Below are 14797 nucleotides of genomic sequence, written 5' to 3' on the forward strand. Positions count from 1 at the left end.
AGTTTCTTGACCAACGCTGTCTTTACGCCAGAGGTAAACTGACACCAGGGGCTTCCGAGGTTGCTCAGTGGTTAAAAACTCTGCCTGCCAGTGCAGGAGACTTGAGTTCCATCCCTGCATCGGGAAGATACCCTGGGGTAGGAAATGGCAGCCCACTCCAGTATTCTTGCCTGGAGAATCCCATGGACAGAGGAGCCTGGTGGGCTACAGTCCACGGGGTTGCAAAGAGCTGGACACGACTGAGAGCACGCACAGAAAGTGACACCAAGTGCTCCGCCTCCCAGTCCAGGTGATCACGTGATCAAAGAGCAAAAAGTGTCCAAAAGGAATAAATTAGGTTTTCCAAGGACCTCTAGATACCGAAGCAGCCTGTGGTGGGTGCTGTTAATGCCCCATCTAGATCCCCTTGGCTGGCCGAGTTGCCCGACCACTCCCAGCTGCTGTGTGTTGGCCGCTAAGAACGCAGAGCTACCCAGTTCTGACAGCTGTTCTTGGCTGATGCGGGGCTGTCTCGTGGGCAAGTTAAGCCCACATACCTCCCCCTTTCAGCCTGGGCCAGTGGCTCACTTGACGTAGGGTTCAGAAAGACCTTGCCTCAAACAGTGACCAACCTTAGGATACAGTTGACATTCCAGAGCCAATGAAATCAGAAGCAAGCTCATCTCCCTGAGACTGCATCCTTACTTAACTCCTTTTCCTGACCGTCCTTCCTCCATTCCCTTTCTCCCCAAACACTCCCCCTCCATGAAATGCAGGCATTGGAATTGTCTCGAGCCCTGCTTCTTGGTGGCTCAGCTTAAAAGAGTTGGTACCCGGCGTGGTCCTAAGAAGCAGAGTCTAAGGATAGGATTTCAGGTGCTTACTAGGATGCTGACAGCTGTGTGATGACCATTATCTTGGGGGAGGTGGATGGGAGAGTGGTAGATGGGGGTGCATTGGCTTATTCAATCTCTCTGGTGTTTGATGACGTGGGGGAAATTTTTTAAAACTGAAATTAGGTGGCCACTGATGCTTGAAAGAGGCAAAACAACTGCCTCCAGGCACTCTCTCACCAATATACAGAAAAGCCAGAAGGATCTGCTTAGCAGCCTGTTAAGCAGCAGTCACCTGCAGTCAGAGGGCAGAGAGTTCTGAGGACCAGGCTCAGGCTCACAGAAAAGGAGCTAAAACTTTGGGACTTACCCTGGTGGTCCAGCAGTTGAGTATCTGCCTGCCAGAACAGGGCACATGGGTTCGATCCCTGGTCCCAGAAGACTCCATGTGCTGCGGGGCAACTAAGCCAGTGTTTCCACAGCTACTGAGGCCCGCGCTCTAGAGCCTGTGCTCTGCAACAAGAGAAGCCACCACAGTGAGAAGCCGGAGCACCACAACTAGAGAGTAGCCCCTGCTCGCCGCAACTAGAGAAAGCCTTCACACAGCAACGAAGACCCAGCACAGCCATAAATAAATTAAAAATAAATTTTTTTAAAAGGAGCTGAACTTTAGAAATGGTCAACTCCTTAGTCATGGTTACTCGCCAACACCACAGTCAGGGCTCTGATAAGGAAGAGGTGGGACCCCGAGACTAAGGATGAAAACCTAAGTGGTAGAACCTCAGACTCGTCTGAAGCTCTGGGGCCTGTAGAAGAGGCCCGCTCCCATCCCACCCCCACAACCTGAAGACCATGCGGAAGCCTCAAAGGAGGCAGGTACCCCACAGGACCGTGCGCTCTTCAGGATCTGCCCCAAAGCCCCACCTAGCTGCTAGACCGATCACTAAGATTGGGCCTCTCTGGGACTTCCCTGGTCCAGTGGTTAAGACAGACTTCCAGAGCTGAGGTCTCAGGTTCGATCCCACATGCCTTGGGCCAACTAAGCCCATGAGCCACAACTATAAGAGCCAACACAGCCAAAAATAAATATTAAGAAATTTTTTTTAAAAAGAATGCATACTATCCTAAACAATGATTAAACATGGTTTTGGAAGTCTGCCCCTCCCCACCATCAAAGCAAGATATTTGTATTTGAGTGGAGACAACCTTATTCTCATTAGCATGTTATACTTTTCTTTGGGGAAAAAAGAAAATACATAAGACCCATTGAAGAGTTTTCAGAAAAGTGACTGATTTATATGACTATTTAAAAAGTCAATTGCATGTGCATTTTCTTAATGCCATTGAACTATACACTTGAAAATGGTTACAATGATAAATCTTATATATATTTGACCACAATAAAAAAGTCAAATCTATATATGCGTGTGTGTGTGCTAAGTGGCTTCAGTCATGTCTGACTCTGTGCACCAAATGGACTGCAGCCCACCAGGCTCCTCTGACCATGGGATTCTCCAGGCAAGAATACTGGAGTGGGTTGCCATGCCCTCCTCCAGGGGATCTTCCTGACCCAGGAATCAAACCTGCATCTCTTCTGTCTCCTGCATTGGCAGGCAGATTCTTTATCACCATTGCCACCGGGGAGCCTGAAATCTATATATAGCAATATCCAAATTAGAAAAATAGAAAAAAATACTCTCAAGAGCTAAACAAAATACTAACGAATACATAATAAGCTTGAAAAACATGCAAGACCCAAAGAAAGACTATCTAAATGAAGAGACACACTTTAATTAGTAAAGATTCTAAGAATAGGGCTTCCCTGGGGGCTCAGTGGGAAAGAATCTGCGTACCAATGCAAGAGATTCCGGTTCAATCCTTGGGTCGGAGGATCTCTTGCAGAAAGAAATGGCAACCCACTCCAATATTCTTTCCAGGGAAATCCCATGGGCAGAAGAGCCTGGTGGGCTACAGTCCAGTGGGGTCGCAAAAGAGCTGGACACAACTTAGCAACTAAACAAGCAAACAACTGATCCCAAAGAGATTTTTCTCCAGAACTTAATAAAATGCCTGTAATATAAAGAGTAAAATAAATTTGCAAATGCAGTGCCTTCTGAAAGGACTCCCGTGGCACTTACTATAATGTTCTGAATGTTCATCTGGGCAATAAAGCCATTGGTTCACACATTCAACCCTTAGTTGTGTCTAGCTCCTTTTTCCTGAGACAGCTGACCCTTGCATTCATTCAGCAAATATCCACCTAGGTAACCAAAGATATGGGTACTATTTTGGAAGTCAGGGAAAGAGAAATGATGAGTTAGTCCAAACTGTCCCTGCCTTCAGTAGCTTTCAGGATGTTCATATAAAACAGCTAAGCAATTAAGGACAATTTTCCAGAAGAGAAGAGTGGGAGAAAATAACTGGAAAGGCATGGGTAAATGGGAGGGGGAGTTCAGAGTGGGCTTCCCTGATAGCTCAGTTGGTAAAGAATCCGCCTGCAATGCAGGACACCCTGGTTCGATTCCTGGGTTGGGAAGATCCCCTGGAGAAGGGATAGGCTACCCACTCCAGTATTCTGGCCTAGAGAAGTCCATGAACTGTATAGTCCATGGGGTCGCAAAGAGTTGGACACGACTGAGCAACTTTCAGTTTTCCTGCACTAAGTACAGAGAGATTGAAGCCTGAGGGCTAAGTGGCAATAAGCAAGGTGACTTGAAGACTTGGGCACAGAGACTCAAAGACAGAGATGGTAAAGAAAATCAAGCGAGGAAAGGAAGATTGAATGTGTAATTCACCTTGATATGCATTTGACAGAAACAATTCACAGCTTTAGTAGAAAAATATCTCAACGTGGAGCTGAACAAAGTGAAGGATGCCAAAGGAAGAGGCTACCACCAGGCTCAGCATTTTTCTGACTTGAAGAATGATAATCAGGGAGCCTCTCTGGTGGTCCAGCAGCCAAGACTCTGTGCTCCCAATGTAGAGGGCTGGGGTTCAATCCCTGGTCAGGGAACTAGTTCCTGAATGCCGCAACGAAGAGTTCATATGCTCCAACTAAACATCCTGCATGCCCCAGTGAAGACCTGGAGCAGCCAAGATAAATAATAAATACTTTTTTTTTTTTTTTAAAGAAGAATGACAGTCAACGCTGACAGTAGACTCAAGTCTCAGGGGAGTTTACAAATGATCATACTAGTAATTGTTTTAAGTAATTTTATTTATTTTTGGCTGTGTTGGGTCTCTGTTGCTGCGTGGGCTTTTCTGATCTGGGAAGATCCCACTTGCCTCGGAGCAACTAATCCGGTGCGCATCACAACGATTGAGCTTGTGATCTAGAGCCCGGGGAGCCCTCCAGCCCACGCTCAGCAACAAGAGAAACCACTGCAATGAGAGACCCGTGCACTGCAACTAGAGGTGGCCTGGCCCCTCTGCACTGGGAACTTGGAGTCTTGGTCTCTGGACCACCACTAAGCATGTGTTTAGTTGTTGAAAACCTTTGACTGTCTTCTGGAGCTTTGACAAGGGTGATTCTGACAGTTTTTTGGCAGGATTTTCAGTGTGAGAGTCGGCCCCTTGAGGTTCATAGGCTACCATTTTTGCTGATGTCACTCTTAAGAGTTTCTTTTTTTAATGCCAATTTTGTTTGGGCATAATATAGAAGTGATGTTACATGTGGAAAACACAGGAAACACGATCATGGGAGCAGAGGAGGGAATTCTTCAGAGAGTTCACCAGTCTCTTGGTTCTTCTATTATTTCATTTCCCCCACTTCTCTTTGAAAAATGGTGCAAACTATATATATCAAGGTGACTTTGTCATCCATACAGATGGTGAAGTTGGGAGTAATAATTCTGACCGAGGAGTAGGATGGCTGAAACAGAGTCGGGACTACAGCCTTCCATGAACATAAAGTGAAGTCGCTCAGTCGTGTCCGACTCTTAGCGATCCCATGGACTGCAGCCTACCAGGCTCCCCCGTCCCTGGGATTCTCCAGGCAAGAACACTGGAGTGGGTTGCCATTTCCTCCTCCAGTGCATGAAAGTGAAAAGTGAAAGTGAAGTCGCCCAGTCGTGTCCGACTCTTAGCGACCTCATGGACTGCAGCCTACCAGGCTCCTCTGTCCATGGGATTTTCTAGGCAAGAGTACTGGAGTGGGGTGCCATCGCCTTCTCCGATGAACATAAAGGAATGACACAAAAGTCAGAAGATGAAGACAGAGAAATGGACAGTGATGTGATAACCTCAGGTTTCAAATGAGGGAGCAGAAATAGTTGTGAAAACATGTTTACTATGAAATAAGGGTGCAGCTGGCTGGTCAACAAAGATATTTAACAATATCGTATGTTTGAAGAAAACCATAATGTGTATTATTACCATAATGATTCATATGGTTCTTGTTTTTTTTTTTTTTTGGACCAATGTAAAACAAAAACAAGAATAAAAATAAGATGAGAGAGAGAGTCAATACAATCAATGGAAACCCAATTAGAGTATAAAAGTTTGGCTGATTAAAAAAAGATAGGTATGTAAAGTCAATTGGTCTCTAAGTCTTAACAGTAACAACTTAGAAATGCTTGAAGCAGTGACTTTCATCACAGTAGATGAAACAAAATAGCAAATAATAAAAAATAACTTTAGTGCTTATGTGAAGAACATGATCAAACATAACTGAGTGATATTTGCTGAATGCAGAGTTATAACACAATATTGAATAGGTATCATGTATCTCAAATTAGATTGCAACTGTGATGAAATTGATTCCAAGGGGATTCTTTATGGAACGTAATAAATTGCTTACAGGGCAAATGTATAAATCCTTTTAATTAAGTTACAAGCATAATGTCATGCATCGCAAGAGGATTACTTCTGGAAATTAGTAAAAATGATTTAAATGTTCTCCAGGCAACAAACACATTAATTTATGAGTACAGTTATTTACATGGACCACCTTCCCCTCCAAACAGTTCACACTTTCATTCATTCATCAATTTTCCATTGAGTATCCACTGAGCATCAGAGGGTGTACATCATACAGAGAAAAATGACTAAGAGACACATAAACAGTGCTTGTGTTAATGGGGTTTTCACTGTGCTTTTATGGAGAGGAGACTTGGAGGAAGAAAGAGAAATTGGCTTCAAAAATGCAACATGAAGGTATGCTAAATGCTATGGGAGATGGAGGCATTTCCCAATTTCCCAGATGCTGCTAGTGGTAGAGAACTGCCTGCCAATGCAGGAGATATAAGAGACATGGGTTCGATCCCTGAGTTGGGAAGATCCCCTGGAGGAGGGCATGGCAACCCACTCCAGTATTTTTGCCTGGAGAATCCTATGGACAGAGGAGCCTGGCTGGCTACAGATCATAGGGCTGCAAAGAGTTGGACATGACTGAAGTGACTTAGCACCCATGGGAGATGGATGTAGCACCCGTCGGAGACCGATGAAGTGCTATGAAGTGCAGAGTGGGAGGCACTAACCTAGTAAGATGAAGAGAAAGCTGTGAGGGGAATGTTTTAGGTTAAAGTGTGTTCCCCCGACAGACACAGTAGATACATGTGTTAGGGGAAGCACACTGATTGAAACCGCCCACCCTGGCCAGGCACCATAGTAACCATTTGCCATGAGTTGTTCTAGACAGCTGGTCCTGGTAAAGAAGAGGGAACTAATAAGCCTCCACCAACCACAAGAGTTTGGGAAAGGTCAAAAGGAGGCACCACCTGTCCGACCACCTCCCAGAATCCTTCTCTCTGGCATCCATCTTGGCTGAACAAGGCATGCACCACCAGGAAGGACTCTGAGTCAGAAGGATTGGCTAAGGACAACCCAGAAACTAATCCCATCACCATAAAACCCGAGACTGCAAGCCATGTGGCAGAGCTGTTCTCCTGGGTTCCCTTACCCTACTGCTCTCCACCTGGGTGCCCTTTCCCAATAAAATCTCTTGCTTTGTCAGCACATGTGTCTCCTCGGACAATTCATTTCCGAGTGTTAGACAAGAGCCCAGTTTCAGGCCCTCAAAGGGGTCCCCCTTCCTGCAACACATTCATGTCATCACTCCCACCACCTGAGACCTTATTTCAAGATAGGGTCTCTGTAAAGGTAATCTAGTTAATGTGAGGTCCTTGAATTGGACTGTAATCCAGGAACAGGCATCCTTATAAAATGGGGCAGTGTGGGGACTCCCTTGGCGGTCCTAGTGGTTAAGACTCCACGCTTCCAATGCAGGGGGAGCAGGTTCAGTCCCTGGTCAGGCAATTAAGACCCCAGATGTGAAAGTGAAAACCTCTCAGCCATGTCCAGCTCTTTGTAACCCGACAGACTATACAGTCCTGGAATTCTCCAGGCCAGAATACTGGAGTGGGTCACTATTCCCTTCTCCAGGGTATCTTCTTAAACCAGGGATTGAACCCAGGTCTCCCATATTGCAGGCGGATTCTTTATCAGCTGGATATCTCTTGGTTTTTTCCCTGTGGTCCATGACCTTGGACGTTCAGCCTCCTGAACTATGAGAAAATCCATCTGTTGTTTAAGCCACCCACTCTGTGGCACTTTGTTATGGTGGGGCTCAAACAAACTAACAAAGGGTGGGAGGTCCCGTGACATGTATAAATGCAACGAGTCAACATTTCGTTACAGACCTGAGGGATAGTAACTGGAAGGCGGGAGAAGTGGGGGCTGGGTTGGGGGAGCGTTCTGGGCAGAAGCAACCAGATCTGCATTGATGGATCACGTGCTCTTATTTTCTGTATTTTATGATGCTGATGCTTTGATATCTTAAAAAGCTTGCTGGCCAGGAGAGACTGTCCCAGAGCTAACCAACTCATAGAGGTAGCAGAGTTCAATTAACCCATGCAAACCAACCTGTCCCAAGCTTCAAGACCTCACCTCTTCCTTACCTCACCCTCACACAGGAGCCAATACTTCCTGTCCCCTAAATCACCCCAGGGCCAGCTACCAGGCAACTTGAGATAGTGAAGTCACTCAGTCTGACTCTTTGCAACTCCATGGAATGTAGCCCACCAGGCTCCTCGGTCCATGGGATTTTACAGGCAAGAGTACTGGAGTGGGTTGTCATTTCCTTCTCCAGGGGATCTTCCCAAATCAGGGATCGAACCCCGGGTCTCTCGCATTGCAAGCAGATGCTTTACCATCTGAGCCACCAGGGAAAACTTGAGATACCCCTATGGTAAAGCCTTCCAGAATTATTCCAACAAGCCAGTCCTAAGCTGCTCACTCTGCTGTATCTTGCTTCTCCCATTAAAACCCCAATCAAAAAAAAAAAAAAAACAAAAAAAACCCAACACGATCAAGGTCGGGCTCAGGCTTTCCCCTCACTCCTATCTTGTGCCCCTTAACCAAAACCCAATGCTTTCCTTGCCCGTGTGCCATGCAGTGACCCTGCTCTGGGACCTGTGCGTATCATCAACTTTCTTACAAGTCTTGTTCTCGTTTCCTTCTGTGGCTGCACCAACTTTACCATATGTACCCAACATTTATATTCTTAGGACACTGCAGGCTTGAAGGAGAGGGGCAAGGGGAAGAAATGGGGAGAAAGGAGGAAGAATGTCCAACTCACCTCAGTGAGTGCTGAAGACACAAATTATATACTTTCAGAAGAAATCTTCCTGTTAGGGAGTCTAATGGTCAAAGGCTAAGGAACCAACACTCCCACCAGGATCAGAGTGTCTGACCTGAGTGATGTCCGTCAGTGTTGGGAGGAAGATCAGTCTCCTAGGAGCAAAGAGGAAGGATGAGCATTAAGCAAAGGTATTTTTTAAAGTTGTTTTTTTTTTTTTTTTTGATGTGGATCATTTTTAAAGTCATTATTAAATTTGTTACAATATTGTTGCTGTTTTTTTATGTTTTGGTTTTCTGGCCTTGAGGCATGTGGGATCTCAGCTCCGCCACCAGGGATCAACCCCATACCCCTGCATTGGAAGGTGAAGTCTTAATCCCTGGATCACCGGGGAAGTCCCTGAGCCTTTGCTGGTAGCATTAATATCGGATACCAGCTAATAGCTGAGAGGTCCCTATGCCCCCAGGAACCTCTTCTAAATGGTTTAAAAATATTAACTCATTTACTATTTACAATAAGACTATGAAGTAGGTACAATTACTATTTCCATTTTATAGATTAGAAGTTAAGTACGTCACTTGTGATCTCACAGTTAGTGTCAGAACATATATTCCCCAGCATTAAGCTGTATATACATGGATTTACTGCAAGACCAGAAAAGGCTAGGGACATGGGATTTCCTAGGCAGATGGGGTAGCGTGTGCAAAAGCAGCAGTAAAAGAGACGGAGGGAGATCTCAGTGTGTAGATTGTCTTAAAGCGCTGCTGGAGAAAAGTCACAACTCTTTCTGAAAAATATCCCAGCTCAGTACAATAAAGGAGGATTAAGGAAGTTTTGCTACCACCAGAGTGCTTTCTCTGATCTTGGTGTTGTCAGTGTCTGTGGTAGAATGAAGTCTCTTAGAAGAGTTGCTTCTAGGGCAATAAGGTAATACATACATCAGAGATAATAAAATAATAACAATACTTGTTATCATGGTATTATATGCCCAGTACATCTTCTGTATGTCTGAATTATATGTTAACTCTTTAATTACATTCAACAACACAATGAGGAAGGGATAATTAGATTTGCATTTTACAGGTTCCAACAAATACAAGGGAATGGCTACCTAACAGAAGTGTGCAAGATCTACTAGGCAAATAAAAGGAGTGTGGGGCACACTAGCATGAAAAGGTGGCAGTGGTGGTCAGAAAGGGGGCCTCGTGGGCAATCATATTGCACAGAAGTACAAATCCACTCTTGCTGGGGAATCTGAAAATATTTTCACCTAATTCGATCATAGAAGCTTTGCATGTGAGTAATATATAAAATGCAGTAATTGGGGACTTCCCTGGTGGTCCGTTGGTTAAAACTTTCCATTCCAATGCAGGGGGCACTGGTTTGATCCCTGGTTGGGGAACAAAGGTCCCACATGTTGTGAGGTGTGGCTAAAAATTAATAAAATAAAATGCAGTAATGAAAAAATTCTCAAAGTCACATTGTTGATTGATAGAGCAAGTTGCAGAACAATAATACAACATTCAGTAAGAATCCAGAAACTAAAGTCCAAAATATACATTGCTCTAGGGGCACATGGCCAGGTATAGAAGTGAATAGAAAAAGATTTGGATAAAGTGAAGAGTGCTTAATTCCAGAAAGGGGAAAGAAGAGGGGACAGAGTATAATGGCCAAATGGAACTTGACTCAAAAGGTTTTCTGGAAAAGTTTGCCTATTCCTTGTGCAATACTATTAACAATAAAAATTTTGTTGTGTCAAAGATACGATTTTGTTTTAGCTTTCACTCTTACTCATGTACGCTAACCTTTAGAAGTCCAATGTCTGATTCCAGAAAAGAAATGCACCATTAAGGCGTTGGTGAGTATAACAAAGAAAATGCCTTGAGGTAATTCCAAACGATAATAGATAAAATAATTTCAACAGTGTAAAATTTTAAAGATTGGTTCTGGGATTCCCCAGCAGCAAATTTGATGTGTCAGCTCCCCGAGGAGCTACTTTACAGCTGCTGGGAACAGGGAGGTATTAAATAATACGAAGTTCCCTTTCACAATTTTGTCTTTAAGCTTTTATGTTTACAATCTTTGCTTACTAAGGGGAGTCATTCAAGACTTACTACAATGTTTTAAGTACTCATCTGAGCAATAAACTCATTCATTCACCCATTTAACTGCAGGGTCTTCCTTATGAGGCAATGTGCAGACCAGGGAGAAAAGAAATGATGGACCAGTTAGACATGACGAGTTCTGCTTACTTGGGGAGGAAAGACCTAAATGGGGTCTGAGGGTCAGCGGGGGGCTTTAGCCTTCTCCAGGGCAGGGGGGAGAGGCTGCCGGGAGCGAAGGCTGCGATCAAGCGGGCGGGGGCGCACCCTGGCCAGCCCTGCATTCCCGGCAGTCGCCCGAGGAGACGCCCACCTGGCCGCGAGCTCTAGGGCTGCATCCACGTTGGACCAGCCCCGACCTCCATAGTCGACGGAGAAGGGGCGGGGCTTCATCCAGGGCCCGCCCCCGACAGCGGAGCGCGGGGGGCCGGGGCGGGACTTCCGCCTAGCAAGGGGCCACTTCCGGATCCGGTGGCGATAGCTTCCGGGTCAGTTTAGAGCCGCGATGCACTGGCGGGTGGTTTGAGTTATGGCTCGCGCATCGCTGGGGATGTTGGGCCGCAGCTCGAGGCGGAAGGGCGAGGCAGAGGGCGACCTGGCGGGGACTGTGTCTGCGCCGCCTGCCATTGACTTCTCGGCCGAGAGCTCGGACCCCAAGCGTGATGGTGAGGGACTGGCCTGGGCATCTAGGTAGAAGGAGCAGCTCGTGGGTTGGAGAATGTGTGTCCAGCTCACTTCCGTTAACCTTTGAGTAGAAAAGCCATAACCGTCAGAAAATCCTCTCACCTTCACCAGGAAAATAAGAGATGTCAGAGGAAGATTCTCCCACCCGGTTCGGAGTTACTCTGATTTGGAAAATGACGCTCAGCGCACGGCCCCTGGAGTCGTCTCCCAGGACCCGAAACTGAAGGATCGAAGCTAACGGAAGAAAATAACGGCTTTGGGTTACAGTTACCAAGAGCTGCCCACAAATAGGTGAATTCATTTAATTCTCATGTAACCCTGTAAGGTTGGGTGAAGTGGGATCTTTACAAATGAACAACTGAGACAGGTTAAATAATTTGTTTAAAAATCACAGCTACTAGTGGTCGGACTCCGTGTAAACAAACTGGATACAGATGTTACTTATCGAGTTGTTTGTAATATTATCGGAGACGCCTATTTCTCCCTCAGCTGGAGGCATGGCCAAATTATGGAATATCAAGTTACAAAATACTGTGTTACACTAAACATGGAAGTTGCCCAGGACATAGTTCGGAGTGGAAAACAAAATGCAAGTTGCAGAAAAATGTGTTTTTAGCCATTGTTTTTGCAAAACCAAACCCTTTTGAAACAATGCTGTCCTATTGTAGTACACACTTATCTACGTAATCGAATAAAGATTGGAGTAATATATAGTAAACCGACAACTGTGTAGGGGAGGGAAGGGGGAGGCATGGGGATTTAAGAGAGTTATGGTAGAAAGGAACTTTATTCTTACAAAGTTTAATAATTTGAGAAATAAAATCCACCTGATGGTGTGAGGATATAAGGGTTATGAGAATATGGACATAAAAATAAAGGTTCTCAGGGACTCCCAAAAGAACATTAAAAGTCATTTTTAACAGTGCAGTATTTCATTAGTCTCAAGGAGCTTTAAAAAAAAGGGAAGGTTATCTCAAAACTGCCCTTGTTCCACATTACATGGCTTATATTGGATGGAAACTGAGAGCCATTAAGTAAAATTAAATATCTTTTCAAATATGCATCCTGATATTTTCAGTTGAAATAGAGAACTTTATAAAATGGTGATTATTATTTATATATTCATTTTTAATATTAACAACTCACTGAAATCATATATCTGCCTAGCCCTATATAAAAATTGTTAAAAACACTTAACATCTCTTGCATGTTGCACTGGGGTTGAGGCCCCAAAACTTAAAGAGAGAAGTCCAGGGATTGAAATGGGAGTGACACACTCTTAATTGCCAATATTCACATTAAATCACCATTTCAAGTGTGTCTGTTGACAAAAGGAATATTGAGAAATGATTTTGGCTTGAAGATCCCTTTAGTAATTGACATTGTTTGGGGAAGTAAAGAGGAAAGCAGAAATAGATGTGCTTACCAGAAAAGACAGTCTGTTCATCTGGAACTTGTCATCACACGTTGGCAAGACCGTATGGAGTGAGGGTTCTAATCCTGATGACATCACAGCTGTTGCCTGGTAGCCAGGCAGATCAACAGAATCTTCACAAGGCATTACCTTAGGCTGTTCCTTACCTTGATAAGAGGCTGGAAATCTAGTTAAGCATATGTGTTTATTATTGCTGTGTAATAAATTACCCCCTAAGCGAGCATTTATTTTTTTCCCATGGTTTCTGAGGGTCAGGCATCTGAGAGCAGCAAAGCTTGGTGATCCTAGCTCAGTCTCTCCTAAGGTGGCTGTCCAACCATTGTCTTGCTGCAGACATTTTAGGGTTCTAGGGAAGAAGAATCTGCTCGGAGCACACTTCCATGTTGTTGGCAGGCTCGGATCCTCATCGCCTGGGCTTCGCTCACAACATGGCGTTGTGTTTCCCCCAGAAGGAGGGATGAGGGAAAGAAAGCAGAGTGGGAGTCACAGCATCTTTCAAACTAATCTTGGACACCTTAGACCATCAGTTCTCCATGTGCTAACCATCATACAAACCACCCTTAGTACACTGAGAGTGGGAACTTGAAAAAGGTGTGAAGACCGGTAGGCAGAGATCTGGGGGGGGCCATCTGGAAGGCTGCCTACCAAGGTGTCGTACCTTCAGTCAAACTCGCATACTCCCTGATCATTGCTAGATACCTACATGTGGCTGGAGCTGTTAGAGTAAAAACAGAGGAATTAGAGACACTGTAGAATTAGAGACAAACTAGAGAAGATTGGGTCCCAGTGTATAACTTGGACAATTCCTTAACATGAGATGAATAAGTAGTTAGGAAAGATGATAAAATGGATCCAACCCCCAGTTTTACACAGTACACTGAGCACCTTATTAGTGACCTTATATACTTAAATATCTGTTTATTGATCCATCAAGTGGTATCTTCTAACTCCCTATCACAGAGATAAGAAATTTATACCTCCTCCCATCTCATTACCTGCAAACATGCATGGATAGACCACTAATTCTATTAAGGTTTATAGCACTTACCTTCTCTTTAGTAATCATCATTATTGATGTAACAGGATAATTGATAAAGGTAGCTATTGGGGACATTCTCTGATGTTACTGATCTGTCTCTCCCAATAGGCGACAAAGTCCATGTGAATATCGATGTGAAGGTTTCACTAGGGTGCTTAGTGATGGGGAAGGTGAGGGAGACACTGGGTAGGCATTTGTGCATACACACATATACACAGAGACACACATCCAGACGCATACAAACACACACCTATTCTGCCAAAAAGAGGGGGCCTTCCTCAGGGATGCCAGCCCCCACTTTGAGATCCCACCCCTGCCATGAAGAAATTTCTATCTCTTTAGAAACTTTTGTCTTCGCTTCACCAAGAGGAAAAAGCTATACTGTACATGCAGTATAAGTGGAGAAGGTGGGTGAAGACCCTCTGTGCGGCCAATGGCCACCAGTTTTTCAGTCACTAAGGTTTCTGTCCTGCTTCTTGTGTGACTCTGCCCCTGCTCTGGAAGCTGTGACCTCAGGAACCATCACTGCTCTGGCCCCCTCTCATGAACGCTGAAGTCATGAGTCTTAGTCATCTGCGTGGTACCATAGACTGCCGTGAGAGTGATGAGTGAAGACCCAAAAGGAACCCTGGGGCAGCTACAGAGGAGTCTAAATTTTGTTCTCACAAGGTCTAACCAGTTCTCCAGCCACTCCTGCTTCCTTTCTCCTCTCATGGCCTCTTTCTTTCTTTGAAATGAATGACAACCCACTCCAGTACTCTTGCCTTGAAAATCCCATGGATGGAGGAGCCTGGTAGGCTGCAGTCCATGGTGTCATGAAGAGTCGGACACTCACTGAGCGACTTCACTTTCACTTTTCACTTTCCTGCATTGGAGAAGGAAATGGCAACCCACTCCAGTGTTCTTGCCTGGAGAATCCCAGGGATGGCAGAGCCTGGTGGGCTGCTGTCTATGGGGTCGCACAGAGTCAGACATGACTGAAGCGACTTAGCAGCAGCAGCAGATTCATTCCTACTCCTGGGTGTACCTACTTCTTTCTGTCTCAGGATACCTCCCAGGTCTTAATATTAATGATTTTTTTTTTTTTTTTTTAAAGAAGCATAGGTACAAAGTCTGCGTGTGTGCTCAGTTGCTCAGTCACATCTGACT

General features: G+C 44.9%; 1 protein-coding gene across 1 annotated transcript in view; it reads left to right on the top strand.

The window, feature by feature from the left end:
- Window positions 1–10974: 10974 nt before the first annotated feature.
- EIF2AK1 (eukaryotic translation initiation factor 2 alpha kinase 1) overlaps window positions 10975–14797 on the top strand; it is a 35978-nt gene continuing 32155 nt past the window's right edge. The window contains exons 1-2 of the mRNA XM_025274523.3: window positions 10975–11155; window positions 11286–11465. The gene's annotated coding sequence lies outside the window, so the exon portion shown is untranslated. The remainder of the gene's footprint in view (window positions 11156–11285; window positions 11466–14797) is intronic.

This window comes from Bubalus bubalis, chromosome 24 (genome assembly GCF_019923935.1).
Source record: "Bubalus bubalis isolate 160015118507 breed Murrah chromosome 24, NDDB_SH_1, whole genome shotgun sequence".
NCBI classification, from domain to species: Eukaryota; Metazoa; Chordata; class Mammalia; order Artiodactyla; family Bovidae; genus Bubalus; species Bubalus bubalis.